This window comes from Pleurodeles waltl, chromosome 4_2 (genome assembly GCF_031143425.1).
Source record: "Pleurodeles waltl isolate 20211129_DDA chromosome 4_2, aPleWal1.hap1.20221129, whole genome shotgun sequence".
Classification (NCBI taxonomy): Eukaryota; Metazoa; Chordata; class Amphibia; order Caudata; family Salamandridae; genus Pleurodeles; species Pleurodeles waltl.
Window position 1 is genome coordinate 907364034 of NC_090443.1, and position 21835 is coordinate 907385868.

Here is a 21835-nt window from a genome sequence, read left to right on the forward strand (position 1 = left end):
CTCGCGAAGCAACAAAATGAGCAGTGCATGTCTCTCAGAGCAGCTTCCTGCAGCTTAGCGAGAGGGACGTTTGGACGCACGAAAAGCTATAACACAGCTCTTTAAATACATTCTGCGCGTTCGTGTTCTTAAACCCCTTGGAGATTTTCTATAATCTTTGCGAATATAAACAAGCGTTGTTTAAGGCACAAATCTATCTAAGCATAAATCTATGTGAAAGGTAAACAACATGGCTCAAGTCGTGCAATATCATACAATAATATATTTATGTTCATTGCATATAGAATGCTGAGGTTGTCTCTGCCAATCAGAAGGCTCCGGAGGCAGGCATTAATTACTGCTGTAGGACTTCATTCAAATACCTTTTAGAGCCATAAGCTCTCTGTAGAATGACAAAAAAAGTATTACAGGGCCTATTCGCATCCTAGACTAAGACGGCAACAACACTGTGTAACATACCCATAAAATGTGTTTATCAAAGTGCATTCAGGCAAAAATCATGCTATTCCATAAAACGAACTGTGAGGGCCCTTGTTGCAGTGCCGACCTACAACACAGACCCAGGCATATAAGGTATTCGGTTTGATGGCCATTATTGCCAACTTTTGGCTGGCCAATATTCCACGTTATTATGCACCTTTGGTTTGATTTATAATTGCTGGGTGGGCAATTATCATCTGTTAACCCACTCAGCAGAGAGAAATAACAATTTGGGGGTCATTATGACTTTGGCAGACAGAAAAGGCCGTGCGCTGAAGTCCACACATCAGGTTTTTATGAAGCGTGGACAGAAGTGACACCTTTTCTCCCCATCTGATCACCTTCAGCCCCACAAAATCTCAGGTTTGTGAGCACCTTCGGCCTCCTGAGGAAGGAAGGACCTATAGATGAGCAAAGAAGGTTGTTGGTGTTCATTCTCTGCTCCCAAAAGCTTGCTGGCTTGTAGGAGGCATGGAGACTCACTCTTTTAGTGTGTCACAACGGTCCTTAACTTTTCAAGCTGTTCATCCTGTTTAAGTGTTCCCTGACAAACCATGATAATTATATGTGTTACTCCGTGGAAGATCCTGGCATCTCTGCGTTTTTGGCTACACATTTGTGCAGTGAGCATGGACCATTCTGTCTTATGAGTGCACCCACTCTTCAGTTGAGGGGTGATGGGACAGGGCTAGCCAGAGGAATAGGCGTCTTTCTTCATTACTTGAGTCGAGGTTTATGGAGAGGGACGGTCAGTTTCCTCTTCTACAGCACTCCACTGCCTTTGGGTAGGTGTGCTCTAAAAATGTGCCACATAGATTCATAAATACCCATTCCTTGTTTGGTAGTTTTGTTGCTTCTAATTGTACCAGAGAGGCATCAAGGTTGATCATCCAGACCTGGAAATAACCACCACCCGGGGAATCACTCACGAACTGCGGAACCGATCATTCTTTCAGCACACGTCACATACATAAAGGCCAAGCCCTTGAGTTGGGTGCAGTTCCCTGAGTGCTGGGGGTCTTCCTGAGCTGCAGAGCATCGCTTGAACCCCCAGAAAATGCAGTTTAATGAATGTGTTCATTTGTGAAGGTCTATTAAAACTTAATCAACCCCTCCAGGATCCTAATGTTATAACCCCTTCCATTACCACCCCCTCTCCCCCCCTTCAATGTTGGAGTGGTTAGCCCCACTTCCTTTGTATGCATACCCCCGAAGTTAGGGATGTTCTTCAGAGAAACTGGATGTTGGGTCATGCATCTATGATCATTCTTAATAAATTATTTTTTACAAGAAGTGCAAAGGCGGGAAATTAAAATTTCAGCAATCCTTGGGGTGTTTTTTATTGTGTGAATGGAGCAAATTGGTCAACGCATGGTCTACAATTCAGCCTAGCCAGTCTGCCTTCACACCCCCTGCTTTCTGGCAGCAAATGCGAACCTTAGGACAGGAGAACAGACTTCTGCACAAAGGCTGAGTGCACGTGGCTGAGGCCGCTTGTTCCGCCAAAGGCTGAGCGGTCCTCTGCTTTCATGATTCAATAACGCTCTGTCTTACCACAGCAAATTTTGCCATTAAAATAGATTAGGAGGAAACCGGACTTCATAAAATGTTCTCTCCTTCTGAACATTTGCAATGTACCTAGCTGCCGTGATGGAATTTAACTGCAACAGCGATTTTATTTCATATAACCCCTTTCACACTATACCGGTAAAATGAATAAGATGAGAAAGAAATTAATACTCTCTTCACAGTAAGAAGCGTAGTGCAGCTTTCAGGGCACTGCCCTTGGGGTGAGATGTAACATGAATTCAGTTGCAACGCCTTGCAGGTTATCCTTGCCTTGTGATCTTGGGCAAGTCTCTTAATCATAAATCTCAACACTGGAACGTTTGATAGTAAAACGTTAGCTATGTTGGAGTTTCAATCAGTCCCAGGCATACCGGGTGAACAGTTGTACTGGAAACATTCACACTTTAAGGTGAGTATTGGGGTTTGAAATCCCGTATCCCAGCCAAGAATTTTGCACAAGTGTTTCCAAAAGGCACATTTGGGGTTATGTTCCTATGTTACTTACAAAAAACAGTTCTACATTTATCCTTTCTCAATGTAAACATTTCTTCTATTATCCGAAAGTATTCTCCCAGATCGGTGCCTTTCAGGTGTTATGCCCCATTTGTAGCACTGGGAAACAGGTGTTACATTTTTATACAGTGGAATAACAGTGTCCTTCTGATATATTCCCCTGATAAAAATAATGACCGTCATAAGTGGAGTGCCAGGAGAGGTAATGCCTGTGACTTTTTCAGTACCGATCAGTATCTGTCCGATACCTCATCTCACAAGTGGAAGCGTCACCCTCTCCTCATCATAATTCAATGATCCCTCCAGTAACAGACTCCACTGATAAAGTAACAGGCGAAAGGGAGGAGAGAATATATATCACACAAACCGCCTCGTTTTGAAAAGAAACTAGAAAATAGCTTATGTCCTTATAATTCCTATAAAAAGTACAGGTGATGGAAGAATGTGCCTAGATAGAGTTAAATAAAGCCTTGTACCTCTTTATAGTGACCCACCTCGCAAAGACAAAGAACCCCTTCAGGAATATATCAAAACCTGGAGCATTCCACCCAAGAACAAAGAGCCCACTTTAAGTTACAAGCTTTTGCAAGCCAATATATCCGAGTTTAATGTGCTTCAACATGCAACTTAAGCACTCTAAAGCCAGGCAGGAAAGACTTACTGATCACTCCCTTTCTCTGATACAGTCCCGATTTTGTTTCCATTTCAAATAAAGGCCCTATGGCAAGGGACCGTTTATTGTTGTCCTTCTTTAGTATCTATGACATAGAAAACCAAGCATATGCAATGCATCGGGTATCGCATTTGCTCGAGTTAGAGCTATTAGCGTTGTAAACTCCTAACCGGACTTTTCTTGCCACACCAATTAAAAGAAAAAAATGCAGCACCATCACGCTATGTAAAATGCAGCGCAATCGCGCTGAAATCGAAAACTGAAAAAACGAGCGCGATTGTGCTATGTAAACCCCAGCGTGGTTGCGCTGCGTGGAAAATAAAAGATAAAGTAGTCTGGAAACCATGTTGAAAACATCAAGCCTCCCATGTTTTCAGTAGTTTACCGGTGCTGTGTAGGTGAGCTAAACACCTGAAAAGGCATGATGTATGAATGCATTTCACAAATGAAAGCAAGTGGATTTTAAAAGGCAAGCCCACGAACCAATGAGAGTGACTGACGTGACATGAGCGTAGTTAAAAGCCCAAGGAGAGGTTACAGCAGTGGACGGAGTGCTTTGCGCTCGCCCCTAAAAAGAAATACTATAATGATGGCTCCCTTCCCACAGACCTTTTTATGACAAAGAAATAAAAAGAGGATGGTATTGAAGGCACAAGAGTCATCTTTGGGCAGGGGGCAGCAGGAGTGGACAGAGAAGATTATAGTTGCTAAGCAGTCCCTCATGCAGTTCAGTACAAGCACTAAGCTAAGACATGATTGGCAGAGTCTCAAGGTAATGGCTGAAAGATCAATCAGAGAAAGCCAGTGCTTGAAACGGGTGGACTGAAAGCTGAGGGTATGTGTATGGTAAGAGGTCTATGTGACAGCTGACTTTCAAAACACAGATGTAAACAATTATTTCTCATGAGCCCAAAGCCACCACAATTTCCTCAGCTCTCAAATATGTGCTAGGTGACTCCACTAGAAATCCATAAAGCAGCTGGATTTTCTGGCTGAGGAAGTATTGTGGCACACAGGGATGAGCAACAGGTGCTTGATGAAGTAATCATACATGTGGGATGAGACTGCCCCTTCCTAATGTATGTCTTCTTTCTTGTGTGACTACTTTCCACGGGACGCACTTACTTAGAGTTCCATGTAAAGTGACTGTGAACAGTGGTGTATACCTGGTGAATAGCAGGCACTGCTCCACTCTAGAGGTATCCTGCTATCTCCACCCTCCAGGTGCTTCACCACCCCAATGTCTCCCTCAAAATTCCTCATGCATATCATCAATGGTGAACCAGCAGATCTCTGGAGTGCCTTCAGATGGCACACAAGTGATATCATGCTGACAAATCTGCACACCCTCGAGAGCATCACCCTCTGCTTTCACTGTGTTGGACTGCCTAGGAGAACCTTGAGGTGGTGGATATGGGTGAACAGGAGAACAGTCCTGGCAAGAACTGGTCAAGGTCTGATTTAATTCCATTAATTCACTGTGCTTGAAAAAATATCATCTGAATTTCTACACCAAGGTGATACCAGCGGGTAATTCCTGAAAATATATTAATGGTTTAAAATCTGTATTAATTACTGGTGCTATCATTTATTTTAGGAGGGCCGTCAAAGCAAATGCTTAGGAGTGCAGAAAACATTTTCTTTCTAGTGAACCCTGCCAATATTTACATCAGTGATTTTTTTTGCCATGGAGTGCAGCCCCTGTGGTGAATGGGAGCCCTCAGTCCCCCAGCAGCCCCCCGTTCATCCCAGAAACCAATAAATATATGTGAGATGTGAGAGGGGCCCCTCCTCATATTCTGTAGGGGGTCCCATCATTTTGTGTAATGCCACTGCAGCCAGCATGAACACTTGGGGTGATTAGAACTCTTTTGAGAGATAATTTTCAATGCAAGGAACTGCAGGCATCATGAACTCCGGGTGTGTGCAATTGACTGAGCGGCTAGTGACTGCGGGCATCATTAAGGCTAGGGAGCGCTTGCATTATCTCAGTGGGGAGTATGGTCAATAATATTTCTCAGAATGAATTTTCCTATCTAATGACTGTCCATTTTGCCAGTGTCCTGATAGAGAAACACCATCTTTTATTGCTATGGATGTGGGTGGTGCTAGTATCAGTGATGGGGAGTATGTGTTATACATTTCATATTTCTGAACATCATCCATAATCACAGATACTGCCTGGAACACCTATGCAGTTAGTTCAGCATTACTATTATTGTGACTCCCTCAGCCGTAGGAAACGAGGTGAGCAAAACATCGCTGAGTAGATAGATCATCTGCAGCACCCACAAAAGAGTTTATATTCGTGTCCGTTGCAATATGAAATCACCTTATTATGCAGTGTCAGGGCTGGGCGAGGAACCTAAACACCCAGAGCCAGATTGGCCATTTATTCCACTGGATGTTTCAGCAGTGGACCGGAGCCACTGGAGACCGGTGTTTGAAGGTCGACTGCTGCTGCCTGTATCTCCATCTATCCCATGTTTATAGATGGGAAAGTAAGAGACAGGAAACAGAAAGACAGGATGCAAGGAGGTCATTGTTTGAATATTTCAATGGATCTGGTTTGAAGATTTTTGCCAGGGTTGGTTTTAGTTCCCAGACAGACCCTCTAAACACCCATCTCAGTTGTTTTACATCAGCTCCACATTGCACTGGGGAAGGTGACTGTCCCTAAGGGGGTTATTACAACTTTGGAGGAGGTGTTAATCCGTCCCAAAAGTGACGGTAAAGTGACTGATATACCACCAGCCGTATTACGAGTTCCATAGGATATAATGGACTCGTAATACGGCTGGTGGTATATCCGTCACTTTACCGTCACTTTTGGGACGGATTAACACCTCCTCCAAAGTTGTAATAACCCCCTAAGTGTGTGTTGGGGAAGAGAGTAAGAGGAAATTTTGATGAGTTTTGACAAAAAGTGATATAGTAATCATGCCATGGAGCCTAAAGTAAACTAGGGAATTACCCCATTCCCTGATTTCTAGTAAAATGCAAACACTGATTGGGGTGCATTGGGCCTCTCAGGGCCCTGGTGCCGCTGCTCCTGCTGCACTACTGATAGCTACGCCCCTGGCTAGATGGTGCTTTATACTGCTACTGTATATTTTCATCAAATATAGTGGCTAAAATACTTCAAGATTCAGGGCCATAGACTCCGAAGCAATATTTCTGCATAGCAGAGTAACAATGTTGTCTCTCTCCCCTCTAGACTAGAAAAAGCCACAATCAGCCGAAGAAAATGGACATTGAGATTTGGCATGCTCTGTCTGTTGAGGCATGTTTCGCTCTAAAACAGAGATTCTCTTGTTTCCTGTCTACTCTCCATCTGATAGTGCTAAATCATCTTCCATATCCTTTCTTAACTTGCCATCTTACCTTTTTTTTGATTACCCTCTTTTGTCCCCACAACACATTTTCTCTACCACTTTTGTCAGTTCCAGCTACAACAGTTTCAACAAACTTTGTTCATTTCTCACCTTCAGAGTTACTGATGTCCTGATCTCTACTCTCATCCTCTGTCCTGTTTACTACAGCTCCGCCTTATACGTTGGCCTTTCTGTTTAATCTCTTGCTGCTCTTCCTAGATCTATAACTCTTCCTTCTGCTTCCCAAAGTCTCTAGCATCTCCTCCCCCCATTACTGTCCTGCGTTAGTATGCATTTCACTCTTGCTTCCTATTTCACATGTTTAATGTTCAAATGTTTCAGTGGTTTGGCTTCTCCCAATCAATGCTCTGCTTTTAATTTATATGTCTCCACTTTTTTTTCTGTTCTTCTTGCTACAAGCATCTCTCCAGCTCTTCATTGTTTGTGGCCAGAATAAAAGACCATCACCTTGAGTTTAGTTCTGCTGCTTATCTGTGCCTTACTATGTTTTGCTTTATTGTAGAGTCTTTTTTTTTTCTTTAGCACTTTTACAAAAGTTGCTATATAAATTAATTCAAATATAAACATTTAAATCGTGTACATTCTCTCCGCCTCTCCATGACACAGCACAACCATCTAATTTCTCTCAAGACAACCCATGAGCCAACACACCCTTAGGACACCCCAGCAGCACCTTAGCCCCCCTGCAGTAAGCTAACTTTCAACATTCCAGTCATAACCACCCACATCAAACACACTGATCACACACCACAACTCAGGGTCTACATAAGACACTCTTCAGTTGTGCATGCAAAGGCTTACCTAAGCTCATTACTTTCAATAATGTTAGGGATGTCTTTATTTCAGAAACCTTGCTCGCCCTGGCCGTTTCTAATATTATCCATACGCAGACCCTTCAAGACTGCAAAATCCATCACATCGGATGGCTGATTGGAGCAGGAGTTCTAATCGGTCACGAGAAGGGCGGAGGAACTATTCCTCTCACATTCATGTCTTTTCAGGATACTGAGGGAATCTCTTTACCCAATCAGTCATTCATGCGTGAATGCAGAAAGTTCATTTCTATTCTGACAAAGAACTATTAAACAGGTCCAATAAAACACGAGTACAGTAAAACGACAAGTAAAAATCATCAGCAGAGGGCATTTAGCAATTTAAAATACAAGGAAACAAATAGAGCAGTAACACATACTGAAAAAACATAACCAGCGCCTTCCTTATTTTGACTGCTTGCGTTATAAAAGTTCTTGATATGTGACTAATCAGGGAAGAGGACCACAGAAGGAGCTATAAAAGAGCCTTGTGGCGTGATCTAAGTTGGCTCTGATTTCGGATGGAAACAATGTACCTCTTAGAGATCTACAAATAGGATTTGAAGAAGAGAAAGTGCATCGTGTTTTGAGAAGATATATTTTCACATAATTGATGATATCCCTTTGAGGCAATGGTCTGCAAACTTTTCAATGTTGTTTCCGCACTTAAAAAAAATTAATCAGGCCCTCTCCAGTGGCAGGCATATTTTCTCACAGCCTTCCTACGTAATCAGCTGTTTCAAACATACTAAACGATTTAAACTTTACAATTATGTTTAGCTACCCTTTAAAAATGCAATGAAATACATGACTGCTATGGTGCTGTGTTCAGCTCAATCTTCTTGAAAGTCATATAGGTATGCACAGTTGTACACTATTTGAGGGTTGTTTGGACCCCCCTACTTTGACACCTACAGAACAAGTGACAAACACATTACAGATGGCCCATTGCACAGTATCCCACTTCCCCTCCGTCTTCTTTCACTAAAAACACAGCACTGTTTTCAGAATAATGTTTGTCTTCTTTCGCTTGGGCATGGTAAGTGCATCTCTTGGCCAGAGTCAAGAGAAAGAAGGAAAGAAAAATACTTTCACTCCCTACCAGAGACGTTTATTATGGGGAAGGCAACCAAAAAGGTTACAATCTACACAGCCCTCACTCCATGGTACAATGAACATTGGAGGCAGAATATATGTAGTTTTCTCTCCTGCCAGCGGTGGGGCAAAAATGAGTGTGGATTAGCACTTTTTCCCCTTGAATGAGGGTACCAGGCCATTCTTTTTGCACTAGTCTTCACGTTGTTCATAGCAGCAGTCGCCCTCCTGTGCTGCTGTGTGTAGTGTCTTAGACCTATGAGTGATTGGACCCCATGGCCCAGTGCGAACTCAATGAAGGGATTATGCAATCAGTCTGGGAGGTGTTAGGGTGTGGCCTTTAATGGTTGTGAGATATAGAGAAGTCCGTTGAATGTTGTACTCTAATGAGTGAAGACATTAAACTATGAGCTCCGTGTGTGGCATGTTCTTGTGCATTCTCTCGCGCTTGGGAGGTTGCAACAACTTGTGACGAGTAGAGGATATGTACCCCAAAGAAAAATAATTGGTCTCCTAGAGAGTTTGCAAAGAAATAGCGAAATGCTTGTGTGTGCCACATGCACCCCAAGTCGGAGCAAAGAAGTCTGCAGTGGGCGTATGTGGAGTGCAAACTCCACTACAGTCTGTACAAAGCCTAGGAGAGAAGTTGAAGGCCTAACAAGGGAGCACCGTTAGAAAAGTCTGCCAAGACTTCCTGGCCAAGCTGAAAGAATATGGTGCTGCGCCACTAAAACGAGTCATCATTCATACAAAGAACACTAAAGGCAGTGCCAACAAGGTACAATGTAATAGACAGTCACAGCCAGATATATTTCTAGAACGCAGTGACAACCAGGTACGAGAAATGGGAATATACTCACCAGTGAAGCAAACACTCACAAGTGCAGCATCGGACACAATGGTTCAGGTGCACAACAAACGCTGTCTCAACAGCACATGCTCTCAATGGCAGGAGGAAGAGGTGAGAAGTACACACCAGCTGCTTTTTTGAAACCTCTGTCGCCATTCGACACCACCCAAAAATATAATATTGGCATCAGATGGACCATATGGATTGAGACTTTTGATGATTTTATAGATGCTCTGGAATTATTGTTATTATTACTAAAATTTATAAAGCGCAAACAGCTATCCACACTGTGTTTCCTGGTGCTAGAAGATGGATAAGGTTCAAACAAAACCCACTACTGCAGAACAATCAAGTCTTCAATTGTTTTCAAAATTTCTCAAGGATAATGGAAGGTCGTTCCATAGCCTACGGCCCAGGAAGGCAAAGGATTATCCTGCCGTGCGAGTCTGTTTCACTCTGGGAACCATGAAACAGGAGAGATCAGTGGATCATAAAGGGCGAGCCGGAAGATAGGGTCTCACCATTTCGTATGTGTCCTGGGGGCCAGCTCCTGAACTAGCTCTATGCACAAAGCATAGGGCTTTGAATCAAATCCTTTTCTCCACCTTGAGTCAAGGCACCTCCCTCAAAAGAGAGGAGGCTGATCCACTTGTTTGGAGTCTGTGGAGCATCCTGGCTGCTGAGTTTTGTACTACTTGCAGCCTTCTTATGGGGGCTTTGCCTGCTCCCTAATAAAGGTCATTACCATAGTCCAGTCTTGAAGGACAGTCCTTTGAGCTGGGAAAGAAAGACTTGAGGATTTTCTGCAGTCATTTCAATGTGGCAAAACAGGTAGCAACTGTCTTCGCAACCTGAGGCTTCACGGACAGCTTATTGTTCAGCAGAAGCCCAGATTTTTCACCTTTTGGGCCAGCGTGGAAATGGTACCCAGGTTTTGAGGCCAGTGTAATGGGCCCCATAAGGACTGATTCTTTCAAAGCACCAGCACCTCAGTCTTTTAACCGTTGAGTTAGAAAGAATTCACATTCATCCGTGAAGCCACAACAGCCAGACATGAATTCAAGGCCCCAGAGTTATGATCCTGGGCAGAAGACACAGAAAAGATGATTTGTGTCACCCCCCCAGGAAAGTAAGGTCATACCAAAGCTTTTGACCTGGTCAGCAAGGCGTCTGGCATAGATGCTGAATAAAATCAGACTTAGGGCTGAACCTTGGGGAACCGCTGATGTAAGGGCATGTCGTGATCAGGAGGCAGTCCCTGAGGAGACCTGACATTTACAGTCACTCAGAAAATACATCAACCAAGATAAAGCTGTTTCTTGTACACCTAGGCTGACTAGTCTCTTCAACAGTGTGGTGTGTGACACTGTGTTGAAGGCATCACTGAGGTCAAGTAGAATGAGTGTTGCCATCTCTCCCTCATCCAGGAGCGCCCTAAGATGTTCTGTCACTCCTAAAAGTGTGGATTCAGTACAATGGTCCACTCTGAACCCTGACTGGGAGGGGTGAAGCAGATTGTGGGTCTCTAGAAATGCGGAGATTTGTCTGTTAACGTGTTTTTCTCCATGATGGAAAGCCTAGCGATAGGTGTATAATTGGACCAAATCAAAGGATCCAGATTGGGTTTCTTTAGAAGGGGCAAACCATGGTATGTTTCCAAGGCTGGAGAATGTGCCCAACCTGGAAAGATTAATTAAGAAGATCCACCAGCATCCCCAGGATGTCAGGGTCACAATAGTAGGTTGCACTGGAGAAAGAGGGTCATTGGAGGAGCCTGATATTATGGATTGTACCAATGATATAAAGTGCGGTAGATCCGGCGTGTCCTATGCATTGAGTTTCTGAGTAGCAAGGGTGTTAAAAATGTGAGTAGACAATGTGGCTGGGATGGTGGAGTACTTCGTAAGTGAGGACGTCAAGTTGATACAGAGCTGGGACAAGACATGCCTGTTCGCTTTCAATGAAAGTTGAATGTCCTCCACCTTCTTAACAAAAAAAAGTGCCACTTCTTTGCACTGACACTGGCACACTATGGGAGAGGAGGAAACAATGTTGGGGTCCAATAGTTCTAGCACTACTCTAAAAAGTGTTTAGGGATGTTTTGAGCTGTGATGATTTGGTTGGAATAAAAGTTGTTCTGCAAAGCAAGGGCAATTTTTCAGTGTGTTTTTGTATTTAAGTTTGGTGTCATCATTATATGTGAACTTTCAGGCTCTCTCTAAACCTTTGCATCTAGTTTTCTCAGCGCAACGCGACTCAGTAAACCATGGGGCAGGATGATGGGTCCTAGCAGGTCAATTAAGTTTAGTGGTCCGGACGGTGTCCAGTGAATCCTGCAGCTAGGCATCCAGTCTGGGCTGATCAAGCTTATCCACTTCAGCTAGATTAGGCATTGTGTTCCTAAGTTGGTGGTTGATGACAAAAGTGTCCAGCGTCAAACAAGCCCTGGTCTTAAGCAGTAGTCTACCCTCCATTCTCTGAGGAGCCAATCTTATCCATGTGGTAAAAGATATTGCACGATGGTGATCTGACCACAATAGTGGCATCGTGGGAGCAGTAAAGAAGATTTTTTAAAATTTGAAATGATCGGGTCAAGGAAGTGGCCTGCATTTTGGGTTGGGGTGGAGTTAATAAGTGTGAGGTTCCAGGTTCTAAGGTCCTTAATCAGTGTCTGAATAAAACTACAGCAGCTGTCCTTTATGGGTTCAAGTCTCCTGAGGGAATAAAGTTAGTGAATTTACAAATAAGGGGGGATAGTAGATTGGGCAGCATTGCGCACCAGTTCCCTGCATACCCGTGATTTACAAATAAGGGGGACTAGCAGATTGGGCAGCATTGCGCACCAGTTTCCTGCATACCTGTGAGGTCAGTATATTAAAGCATTGGATACCGTAAAGTTAGAGGTAAGTTCCATTGAAAAGGAGACTGCTTTACAGGCTGGAACAGACAGTTCCTGAATGTTACATTTGTGTGTATTTTTAAACATGAAAGCAATCCCCCTTCTGATTTGGTGCAACTATCTTTCCTCAAGATGGAGTAACCGTGGGGAAGGACCGCTATGGTCAGGTAAAAAAGCCTTGTGAAGCCAGGTTTTAGTAAGAAACATGATGTCCGGGGTATGATCCACCACAAAGTCATGGAAGTATTGCTGATGTCTGAGTAGAGAGCACACATTAAGGCTATAAAGGGGGAATTTGCTATTAAGCCCAGAGCATGGTGATGGGGTTTCGCTGCTCCCAGGCAGGACTACAAAGAATCCAGACCCAGTGGTAGAATGTGCCTGGGTAACTTGTGGCATCAGTTAGAAATTGGAAAGGGTGCACGGGAATGCACGTTTTGATGGGTCAAGCAATGCTCTACAGAGTTCAGGGCAAGTTGACCAGAGGGCTTTCAGTTGTTTGGCTGAGAAAGTCCTTATATTTGGAAGAAGTAATTTATAAAAAAAATCATCAAATATTTAAAGAATCTTGCAGGTGATGGAGTAAAAGAAGTGATAAAGAAAAGCTCACAGACTGAGGTAATGTTGCTCCATCTGCTAAAAGGAGCATTAGTAGCAAATTTCAATCCAATGCCGAATGTCGACTGAAAGGTACATTTTCAGTCAAGCAAGACAACAAGTTAGTGAGACGATAAATGTGTTTGTTGAGAGACTTGATATGCTCATCAAACATTGATCAAACCACAAGGACCTTAGATATGTTCCCCGGTAGGGAGCAGGAGGCAATGGGGCCCCTAGGTTGAGCAGGCCTCCTATAATAAAAATTAAGCACAACAAAAGTAACCTGAGAAATTGTTTGTTCCTTTGTAAGCAATTGTCTACCTCAGGCTTATATGTGGGCACACAGAAAATCGTGACGGGATGTACTCACGCACCACCAGGTGTCATACTTCATCATAGGTCTCCCCTCGCTCTTCAAAAACCCCGTTTGATGAAGAGCGGGCCTAAACTTTATAGTAAAGGAGGCACTTCTATGTAACTACTGAATCCAAGATAAGAATATGTTAAAAACCAATGTGATAAATTGAAACTATCTTTTAATTTAAATGAGATATCACTTGGTGCTAAGAAACATTGTGAAGACTAGGGGAACCAATACCCCATCCCCATTTATACCATCAACATTTTTCTGCCTCGTGCCTTACGAGAATCCATGGCATTCTTCAAGGATCCACACTGTTTTTTAACATGTTCATATCACGGGCTCAGCAGTTAGGTAGACATGTCTCCTTTACTATAAAGTGTAGGCCCGCTCTTCATCAGACAGGGTTTTTGAAGAGTGTTTGAGGACATCCCGTCACAATTTTTTGTGTGTCTATAGATAGGCTTCAGGTGGACAATTACTTACAAAAGAACAAACAAACAATTTCTTGGGTGGCTTTTTGTGTCTTTAATACTCATCAAATATTGCCCATTGAATTAAACATTGAAGAAGCCATGTGCCTCAGAGTCATTGACGGTTGTTTCCCATTTCTCATTTAGAAGACGTATGTTACAAGAGACACTCATTCTAGAAAACAAACTGATGGCTGCCAGAGCCTAGGAAGGGGCAGATCAGCAAGCCATGAGTTGGAAGTGGGGACAACAAAAGGTGAATCGGCATTGGCCATTAAGAGGAAACACAAGCCGCAAGCAGACACCCATAAGTCACCATCTTCAAGGAAAGAAAGACTGTGTTTCCTATGTGGATTTTCATTTCGACATGAACATAAATCTCCAGCTATCAGAAAAAGATACAAAGCGTTTAGAAAGGAGAATCACTTCATAATGGATTGCAAAGCACACAAAAAACAATTGTGCCATGGTGAAATGAGAAAATGAACTCCAGAAGCGTCCAGAAGCATTCTCTCCACATCCACAAAGACAAAAAGCAACCTCAAGTGTGACAGGTAGAAACTAAACAAAGTCAGTCATCATCCAATTCCTCCTGGAACAGTTCCTTGACATCACCATTGAGCAACAGTGAAGAGGGTGAATGTGCAATGATCATAGACAAAAGGGAGAGACATGTACAAGTGGACCTTGCCGCTTGCAAAGAAGACAAATGGATGACAAATGTAAGTGAGTTGGAGAAACAAAAGAACTCATATGGACATTACCAGTCAAGGATCATTCACTGTGACCTTGCAGCATAAGAAGACGTCAGTGCAGGCCCAAATTCACGTTCTTCAAGGTACTCCATCCAGTGCATGACTGCTTAACTTTACAACTGCAGCTGACCTTGGACTTAAATCTATCACTTACAACCCAAGTACACAATCTGAAATTGTGAGTCAGTTCCCATTACTGTTTCATGACCTAGGAAGGCTCAAAACAATGAAGGTGCAAATTCACATTAATGAGGGCATCCCGCCTGTTGCATAGCAACATCACAGAATAGCATTACAAGAAGCAGTCGCGAGGGAATGAGAAGCCTTGCTAAAACACAACATTATTCAGCACTCTAGTGGTCCGATACCATGGGTGTTGCCCATAATTGTAGTGCCAAAAAAGGACAGTGAAGCTGCAGTGTGCATCTGCATGGATATGCACCAAGCCAGCAAAGCAGTCGAGAGAGAAAGACATCCTGATCCTCACGTTGTGGATATGATCATGCAGCTGAATAGAGCCAAAGTGTTCTCCCGTGTTGACCTGAATAAGGGATACCATCAACTCAAACTGGAAGAGAACTGCAGGTACATTACCACTTTTCCAACTCATGTTGGTCTGTTCAGATACACAAGATTGAACTTTGGAGTGTCATCTGCTGCAGAAATATTCCAAGATGTTATACATGAAATTATTCAACCTGTTACACATGCCTTCAATTACTGTGATGGTATACTGGTATTTGGCACAACACTGAATAAGCATGATAATGCTCTCAAACAAGTGTATTGGTTACTTACAGATCTCACATTAAATGCCAAAAAGTGTGAAATTCACAAAACAAAACAAAAATCAAGTTCTTTGGACATGTATTTTCTGATGGAAGGATGACACTATGGTAGGTTCTTCTTAGGCATGGCTAGCTATTGTTTAAGGTACATTTGTGACGCTGGCACAGTGAGTACCCTATTGCAAGAACTGACAAAAGAACATGTCCAGTTCCGATGGTCTGCTGAATATAACCACATCTTCAAAAGTATAAAAAATCCAATTGAAAATGTGACTGAGATTGCTTACTTTGATCCTAAACTGCACCCTGAGATCACTGTTAATGTGCGCCTGGTGGGACTGGGAGCAATCCTTGCTCAGCATAATGAATGGAAATGCTCAGAGACACATTGTGGCGTATACCAGTCGGAGCTTGTCTGACACAGAACTTGCCTATTGCCAGCCGGAAAAAGAAACTCTAGTCGTAGTATGGGTCTGTGAACATTTTCATTTGTTTCTATATGGAAAGCATTTCACAATCATCACAGACTATCAGGCACTGCAAACCATTTTCAGAAATCCGAAGGCCAAGATGCCCCCTCGATTTCAAAGGTGGGGGTTGCATCTACAAGAGTATGACTATACAATTATGCACAAGCCAGGCAAGAATCAAAGTACCCCTACAGCGACGCAGCTCAATGTAAAAAACTGCTGAGGAATACATCAACTTAATTGAAAAGTCTAGCACACCTGCGGCTTTGTCCATTAAAGAGATTATTACCACTACATATGCCAGTAAGGACATGCTTGCCCTAGTAACATCATTTTAGCACAATCATGGAGCGAGAGTGTTCGACCTCTAAGTGCCGATATTAAATTAAAAACATATTTAAATGTTCAAAATGAACTGTCTGTCACTAAAGAAGGAATTGTACTAAGAGGATCTCGGATTGTTATACCTGAGAGTTTGAGACAGCAAGTCATTGAACTTGCTCATGAAGGACATGGTGGCACTGTAGCCACCAAAAGGCCCTTGAGAGATTGAATGTGGTTCAGTCGCTTGGACAAGAAGGTTGAGAGGGAACTAAAGGAATTTCATTTCTGCAACTGCCTGTCTCCTAGAGTGATCCAGCATCCAATAACCATTTCCAATCTTCGTGCTCATGCTTGGGAAAGAATAGTTGTAGGCTTCTTTGTGCCCATGGCGAATGGGCACGATTTTATAGTGGTCATTGACAAGCATTCCCATTTTCCTCTGTTGGAGGTAAAGGCATCAACAACCCACGACAAAGACATTGATAGCTGGACAACATATTTGCAGTGTAGGGCATACTAGACACCCTCAAGTCCGACAATGGTCCACCGCTCAATAGCAAGGAATGTAAGGAGTTGCTTACTATACTCAATATCAAACATCAGAAAAGCACACCTTTGTGGCCTCAAGCCAACAGTGTCTTGGAACAGTTTATGGGGTCCCTGAAATGAGTGATCCAATGTGCATTGATGGAGGGAATTGAGCTGAGTCAGGCACTATGTCAAGCTCTCTGTGTCTATCGGTCGACTCTCACTCTACCACTGGTAAGAGTCCTGCCACCCTGATGTTCGGGAGAGCTGTAAGAACCAAATTACTACAGTGGATCCCTGAGTGAACCCTGACAAGGTTCATGGTACTGACACGATTCAGAAACATCAGATGAAGACATATGCTGATCAACGTTGTTGAATTCAGGAGATTGTGTTCGACGAGGTGACTGGGTTCTCGTCAAACAGAAATGGAAGCGAAAGACAGATCCACCATTTGACGTTGAACCTTTGAAAGTTGTGAAGTACAAGGGACACATGATAACGGCGCACTGTTCCTACAATATGGTCACAAAGGACTGGTCAGATTTTAAACATCTGTCTCACCGATCATCATCCCTACAAGCCCAGAGGATGCTGTTCCACGTAAAATCCTTTATCAGATGTCAGACCCTGTTTCCTTGGGGTCCACTCTGGATACAGCTCAACTACCTCACCTCACACGGTTTGGCGAACTGTGCGGGCAGCCACACAGCTGATCGAGGAAACGTAATGCTGTTACTTATTTAAAAAAATTATATTGTTTTGTTTAACAAGTGGGGAGATGTATTGTATTGGGACTGTGAGCGCTTGGACCCCGCAGTCTGGGGTGCACTCAATGAAGGATGCAGAATCAATCTGTGGGGTGTTAAGGTGTGGTCTTTAACAAGTATGAGATATTTAGATGTCAATTGAATGTTGTATGCTGATGAATAAAGATGTTAACTATGAGCTCCATGTGTGGCGTCTTCTTGTGCAGGCTCCTGGGCTGGGGTTGGATGCGACACCATGGTTTTGTTTTTGCTTCATCTTCACCACTTGTTTTCATTCAACCTCAAGAGAATATTGCTGATGCTCCACCTCCCTCGCTTCATGTGTGATGTCCTGAAACATAGCTGTGGTTCCATTCTCTGAGGTCTCGCAGGCCAATACATTCGGGCGTGGGGCCGAATGCAACATGGCCTCAAGCTAAAGGAGACAGGGGAAGACACTCAGCAAATGCAGAACTGGCCTGGCACTGTGTCAGCGGAGAAGGGAAGTTTTCCTCAGAAGAGAAGGAATCCACCCAAAATAGGATGTGACGAATGTCACTATGACCTGCTAAGGTGGGCCATCAGGCCAGAGGTTTCCAACTACAAAGCCCTTGGAGGATCTACGAGAACTTCCATGGTTGTAAATGGAGCAGGAGAATTGTACGTTTGGTGGAGTGGAAGCGCCCAGCTGATATACAGCAGTCCTCCCGTTCCACCAAACTCTAAATGACACTCTAGCTTTTTTTTTTTTTTACGGTCTGCTCTAGCGGGATTGTACTGCCTAGACTCATTATTTACAGATCTGGAAACTCAACAACTGAAGGGCACAGACACTTGTTATTCATCCTCTCCTGCATGAATAGTGTCTAGGGGTGTGAGAGAGTTTTATAAATCCTGATAAGGTGGCCTTAAATAAAGCTGCAAGTGAATTTTCGATTTACTATAAGCAAATAATGTGTGAATATTGATCTGTTAAAACTATTATTTTAAATTTTTATATTTTAAATTATTTTAAATTATTACATTTTAGTAGAATTGAACTTATGTTTGCATGGTTTGATGATAACCAATATTTAAATAAGATATGAGCCTCCTGGTAATTCCCACAAATGTCACTAGACGTTTTTGCTGCTGGGCACAGGTAGTGGAGTGGGCGGTGCAGACGTTCTCCACTGGCTATCCGTCTAATAACCGGGCCAGCTAGGGCCACAACCGATTGCAGTTCAGCCCTTTGCCTCCTATTTATTTGCCATCTTCATTATCAGCACAACGTAGCCACTATAATTCTCCAACCTAGCCTCAATAGGAACATGTGACTTATTTAAGGTATATTTAAGGAAGTTAATCAGCTGCCGCTATGTGATCTCTGTATAGGGATAACCTGATAAGCATGTTGTTTTATTTTTCTGCTTTTGCAAAGGCCTTTGTCCTGTAGCTAAATCCCTAATTACAATCATTATAATAAATCGAATTAGTAGTAGGCCAACTGCTTTTAATAAGGAGGTGGTGAAATCATTGTCCATAATTATAATGCATATTTCTCCCCTGACCCCTTATTTTCTGTTATGCGGTTTGGCCGTAGTGTATGAGATGTGTATTTTAATACTTCCATTGTCCTTGATTCAGTGTGCTGCTTTTTGCACTGCCCAAATTGCCCTTCATGCAGAGCTGAGCTTGTAATATGCGACCTAGATGCTGAGCAAATGCTTTTTCTCAGCTTATGATTCTTATAGTTCTTAGTCAGCCTTTGCGAGTCACCTTCAAAACATCAACAGAATGGAAGTGTATATACAGTGTCATACATAAGGACCTACGATTGGCTGATGCACTTTGAGTTTACTGATGTTTCCTATCGTTTTATAATTCATTTTTATATACCCAGTTTGATTTGAAGTTTCTGTATTATCTGATTAATTAAATTCCTTATAATCATATTGTTAGACCGGACAGCCTTAGGGTGGTCACCCCTAACTTTTTGCCTGCCTCCCTCCACTTTTTGGGTACTGTTTTTGCTGGCTTTTAGACTCTGCGCACTTTACCACTGCTAACCAGTGCTAAAGTGCATATGCTCTCTCCCTTAAAACATGGTAACCTTGAATCATACCTGATTAGACTATTTAATTTACTTATAAGTCCCTAGTAATGTGCACTCTATGTGTTTAGGGCCTGTAGATTAAATGCTACTAGTGGGCCTGCAGCACTGGTTGTGCCACCCACTTAAGTAGCCCCTTCTCCTTGTCTCAGGCCTGCCATTGCAAGGCCTATGTGTGCAGTTTCACTGTCACCTCGACTTGGCATTTAAAAGTACTTGCCAAGCCTAAACCTCCCCTTTCTCCACATATAAGTCACCTCTAATGTGTGCCCTAGGTAACCCCTAGAGCAGGGTGCTGTGTGGGTGAAAGGCATAACATGTACCTGTGTAGTTTACATGTCCTGGTAGTGTAAAACTCCTAAATTCGTTTTTGCACTACTGTGAGGCCTGCTCCCTTCATAGGCTAACATTGGGGCTGCCCTCTTACAGTATTGAAGTGGTAGCTGCTGATCTGAAAGGAGTAGGAAGGTCATATTTAGTATGGCCAGAATGGTAATATAAAATCCTGCTGACTGGTGAAGTTGGATTTAATATTACTATTCTAGAAATGCCACTTTTAGAAAGTGAGCATTTCTTTGCACGTAAATCTTTCTGTGCCTTACAATCCACGTCTGGCTGGGCTTAGTTGACAGCTCCTTGTGTATTCACTCAGACACACCCCAAACACAGGGTACTCAGCCTCACTTGCATACATCTGCATTTTGAATGGGTCTTCCTGGGCTGGGAGGGTGGAGGGCCTGCTCTCACACAAAGGACTGCCACACCCCCTACTGGGACCCTGGCAGACAGGATTGAACTGAAAGGGGACCTGGTGCACTTCTTAGCCACTCTTTGAAGTCTCCCCCACTTCAAAGGCACATTTGGGTATAAAACAGGGCCTCTGCCCTACCTTATCAGACACTTGCTGGAGAAGAAACCTGAACCAGAAACTACATCCTGCCAAGAAGAACTGCCTGCTGCTCAAAGGACTCACCTGTCTGCTTTCTACAAAGGACTGCTGCCTTGCTGTTGGCCTGCTGCCTTGCTGAACTCTTGTCAGGCTGTGAAAGTGCTCTCCAAGGGCTTGGATAGAGCTTGCCTCCTGTTCCCTGAAGTCTCAGGACCAAAAAGACTTCTCTTTTTCACTTGGACGCTCCGTGCGCCGAAATTTTCAACGCACAGCTTGTTCCGCGGCGAGAAAAACGCCGTACACCGACACTGATCGACGCGACGCCTTCGGGACGACCGGAACTTCGAGGCACGGCCTCGCAAGGACAACGCCGCCCGACCTCCAGAGGAGAAATCGACGCGACGCCTGCCATGAGAGCGAAACTTCGACGCGCAGCCCCGCAGAACGACGCGCAGCTGGAAAACAAGCAGGAAAATCCACGCACAGACCCGGGACATCTGGTAATCCCCGCGATCCACAGAAAGAGACTGTCCGTGCGCCGGAAAACTACGCACGACTTCCCCGCGTGAAAAATAACGACGCAAGTCCGTGTGTGCTGGGGAGAAATCGACGCACACACCCTTTTTCCGCGTATCTCTTCTTCTGTGGCCCTCTGAGGAGATTTTCCACTCCAAACCAGGTACTTTGTGCTTGAAAGAGACTTTGTTTGCTTTTTAAAGACTTAAGACACTTTATATCACTTTTCAGTGATATCTCTACAAATTCACATTGCAACTTTATTCGTTTTGACCTACAATTATCCTGATAAATATTATATATTTTTCTAAACACTGTGTGATGTATTTTTGTGGTGCTATATGGTGGTATTGTATGAATTATTGCACAAATACTTCACACATTGCCTTCTAAGTTAAGCCTGACTGCTCGTGCCAAGCTACCAGAGGGTGGGCACAGGATAATCTTGGATTGTGTGTGACTTACCCTGACTAGAGTGAGGGATTTTGCTTGGACAGGGGGTAACCTGACTGCCAACCAAAAACCCCATTTCTAACACATATTAAGCAAATTAATGTAATAATCTCATGAACAACTACACATGTATGATAACTCAAGATTGGGCATGTGAAAAACACTCTCAAAAGCCTGTGGAAAAAGCTGCTGAAGTGTTAATTATCCATCCTTTAAAATCTGGTCTTTTGTAGTTTAATACTAAGCTTGTTTTATACCACAAACCATCCATTGATTTATGAAAATGTCTCCACCCCTCATCAAATCTGATGGCCCGCCCTCACAACACCTATTTCCCCTTTGTCTTACTGTCTGGAGCTACACCTAATCATGTGACCCAGGATACTGGTTGCAGGCACCAAATGAAATGTCAACAAGAAAATAGCAACTTTCTAAAAGTGCCATTTTAATATTTGTGACTTGAAATCCAGCTTTATCATTAAAAAGCGTTTTTATTTACAATTCTTAGGTTCTAAATTCAACTTTCCTACAGCTTCCAATTCAAAGTTATC

At 43.2% G+C, this 21835-nt stretch overlaps 1 protein-coding gene across 1 annotated transcript in view; it reads left to right on the plus strand.

Moving 5' to 3' along the window:
- The window catches only part of AGBL4 (AGBL carboxypeptidase 4), a 606247-nt gene extending 592319 nt beyond the window's left edge, over positions 1–13928 (plus strand). The window contains exon 3 of the transcript XR_011203285.1: positions 13868–13928. The gene's annotated coding sequence lies outside the window, so the exon portion shown is untranslated. The remainder of the gene's footprint in view (positions 1–13867) is intronic.
- Positions 13929–21835: the final 7907 nt, after the last annotated feature.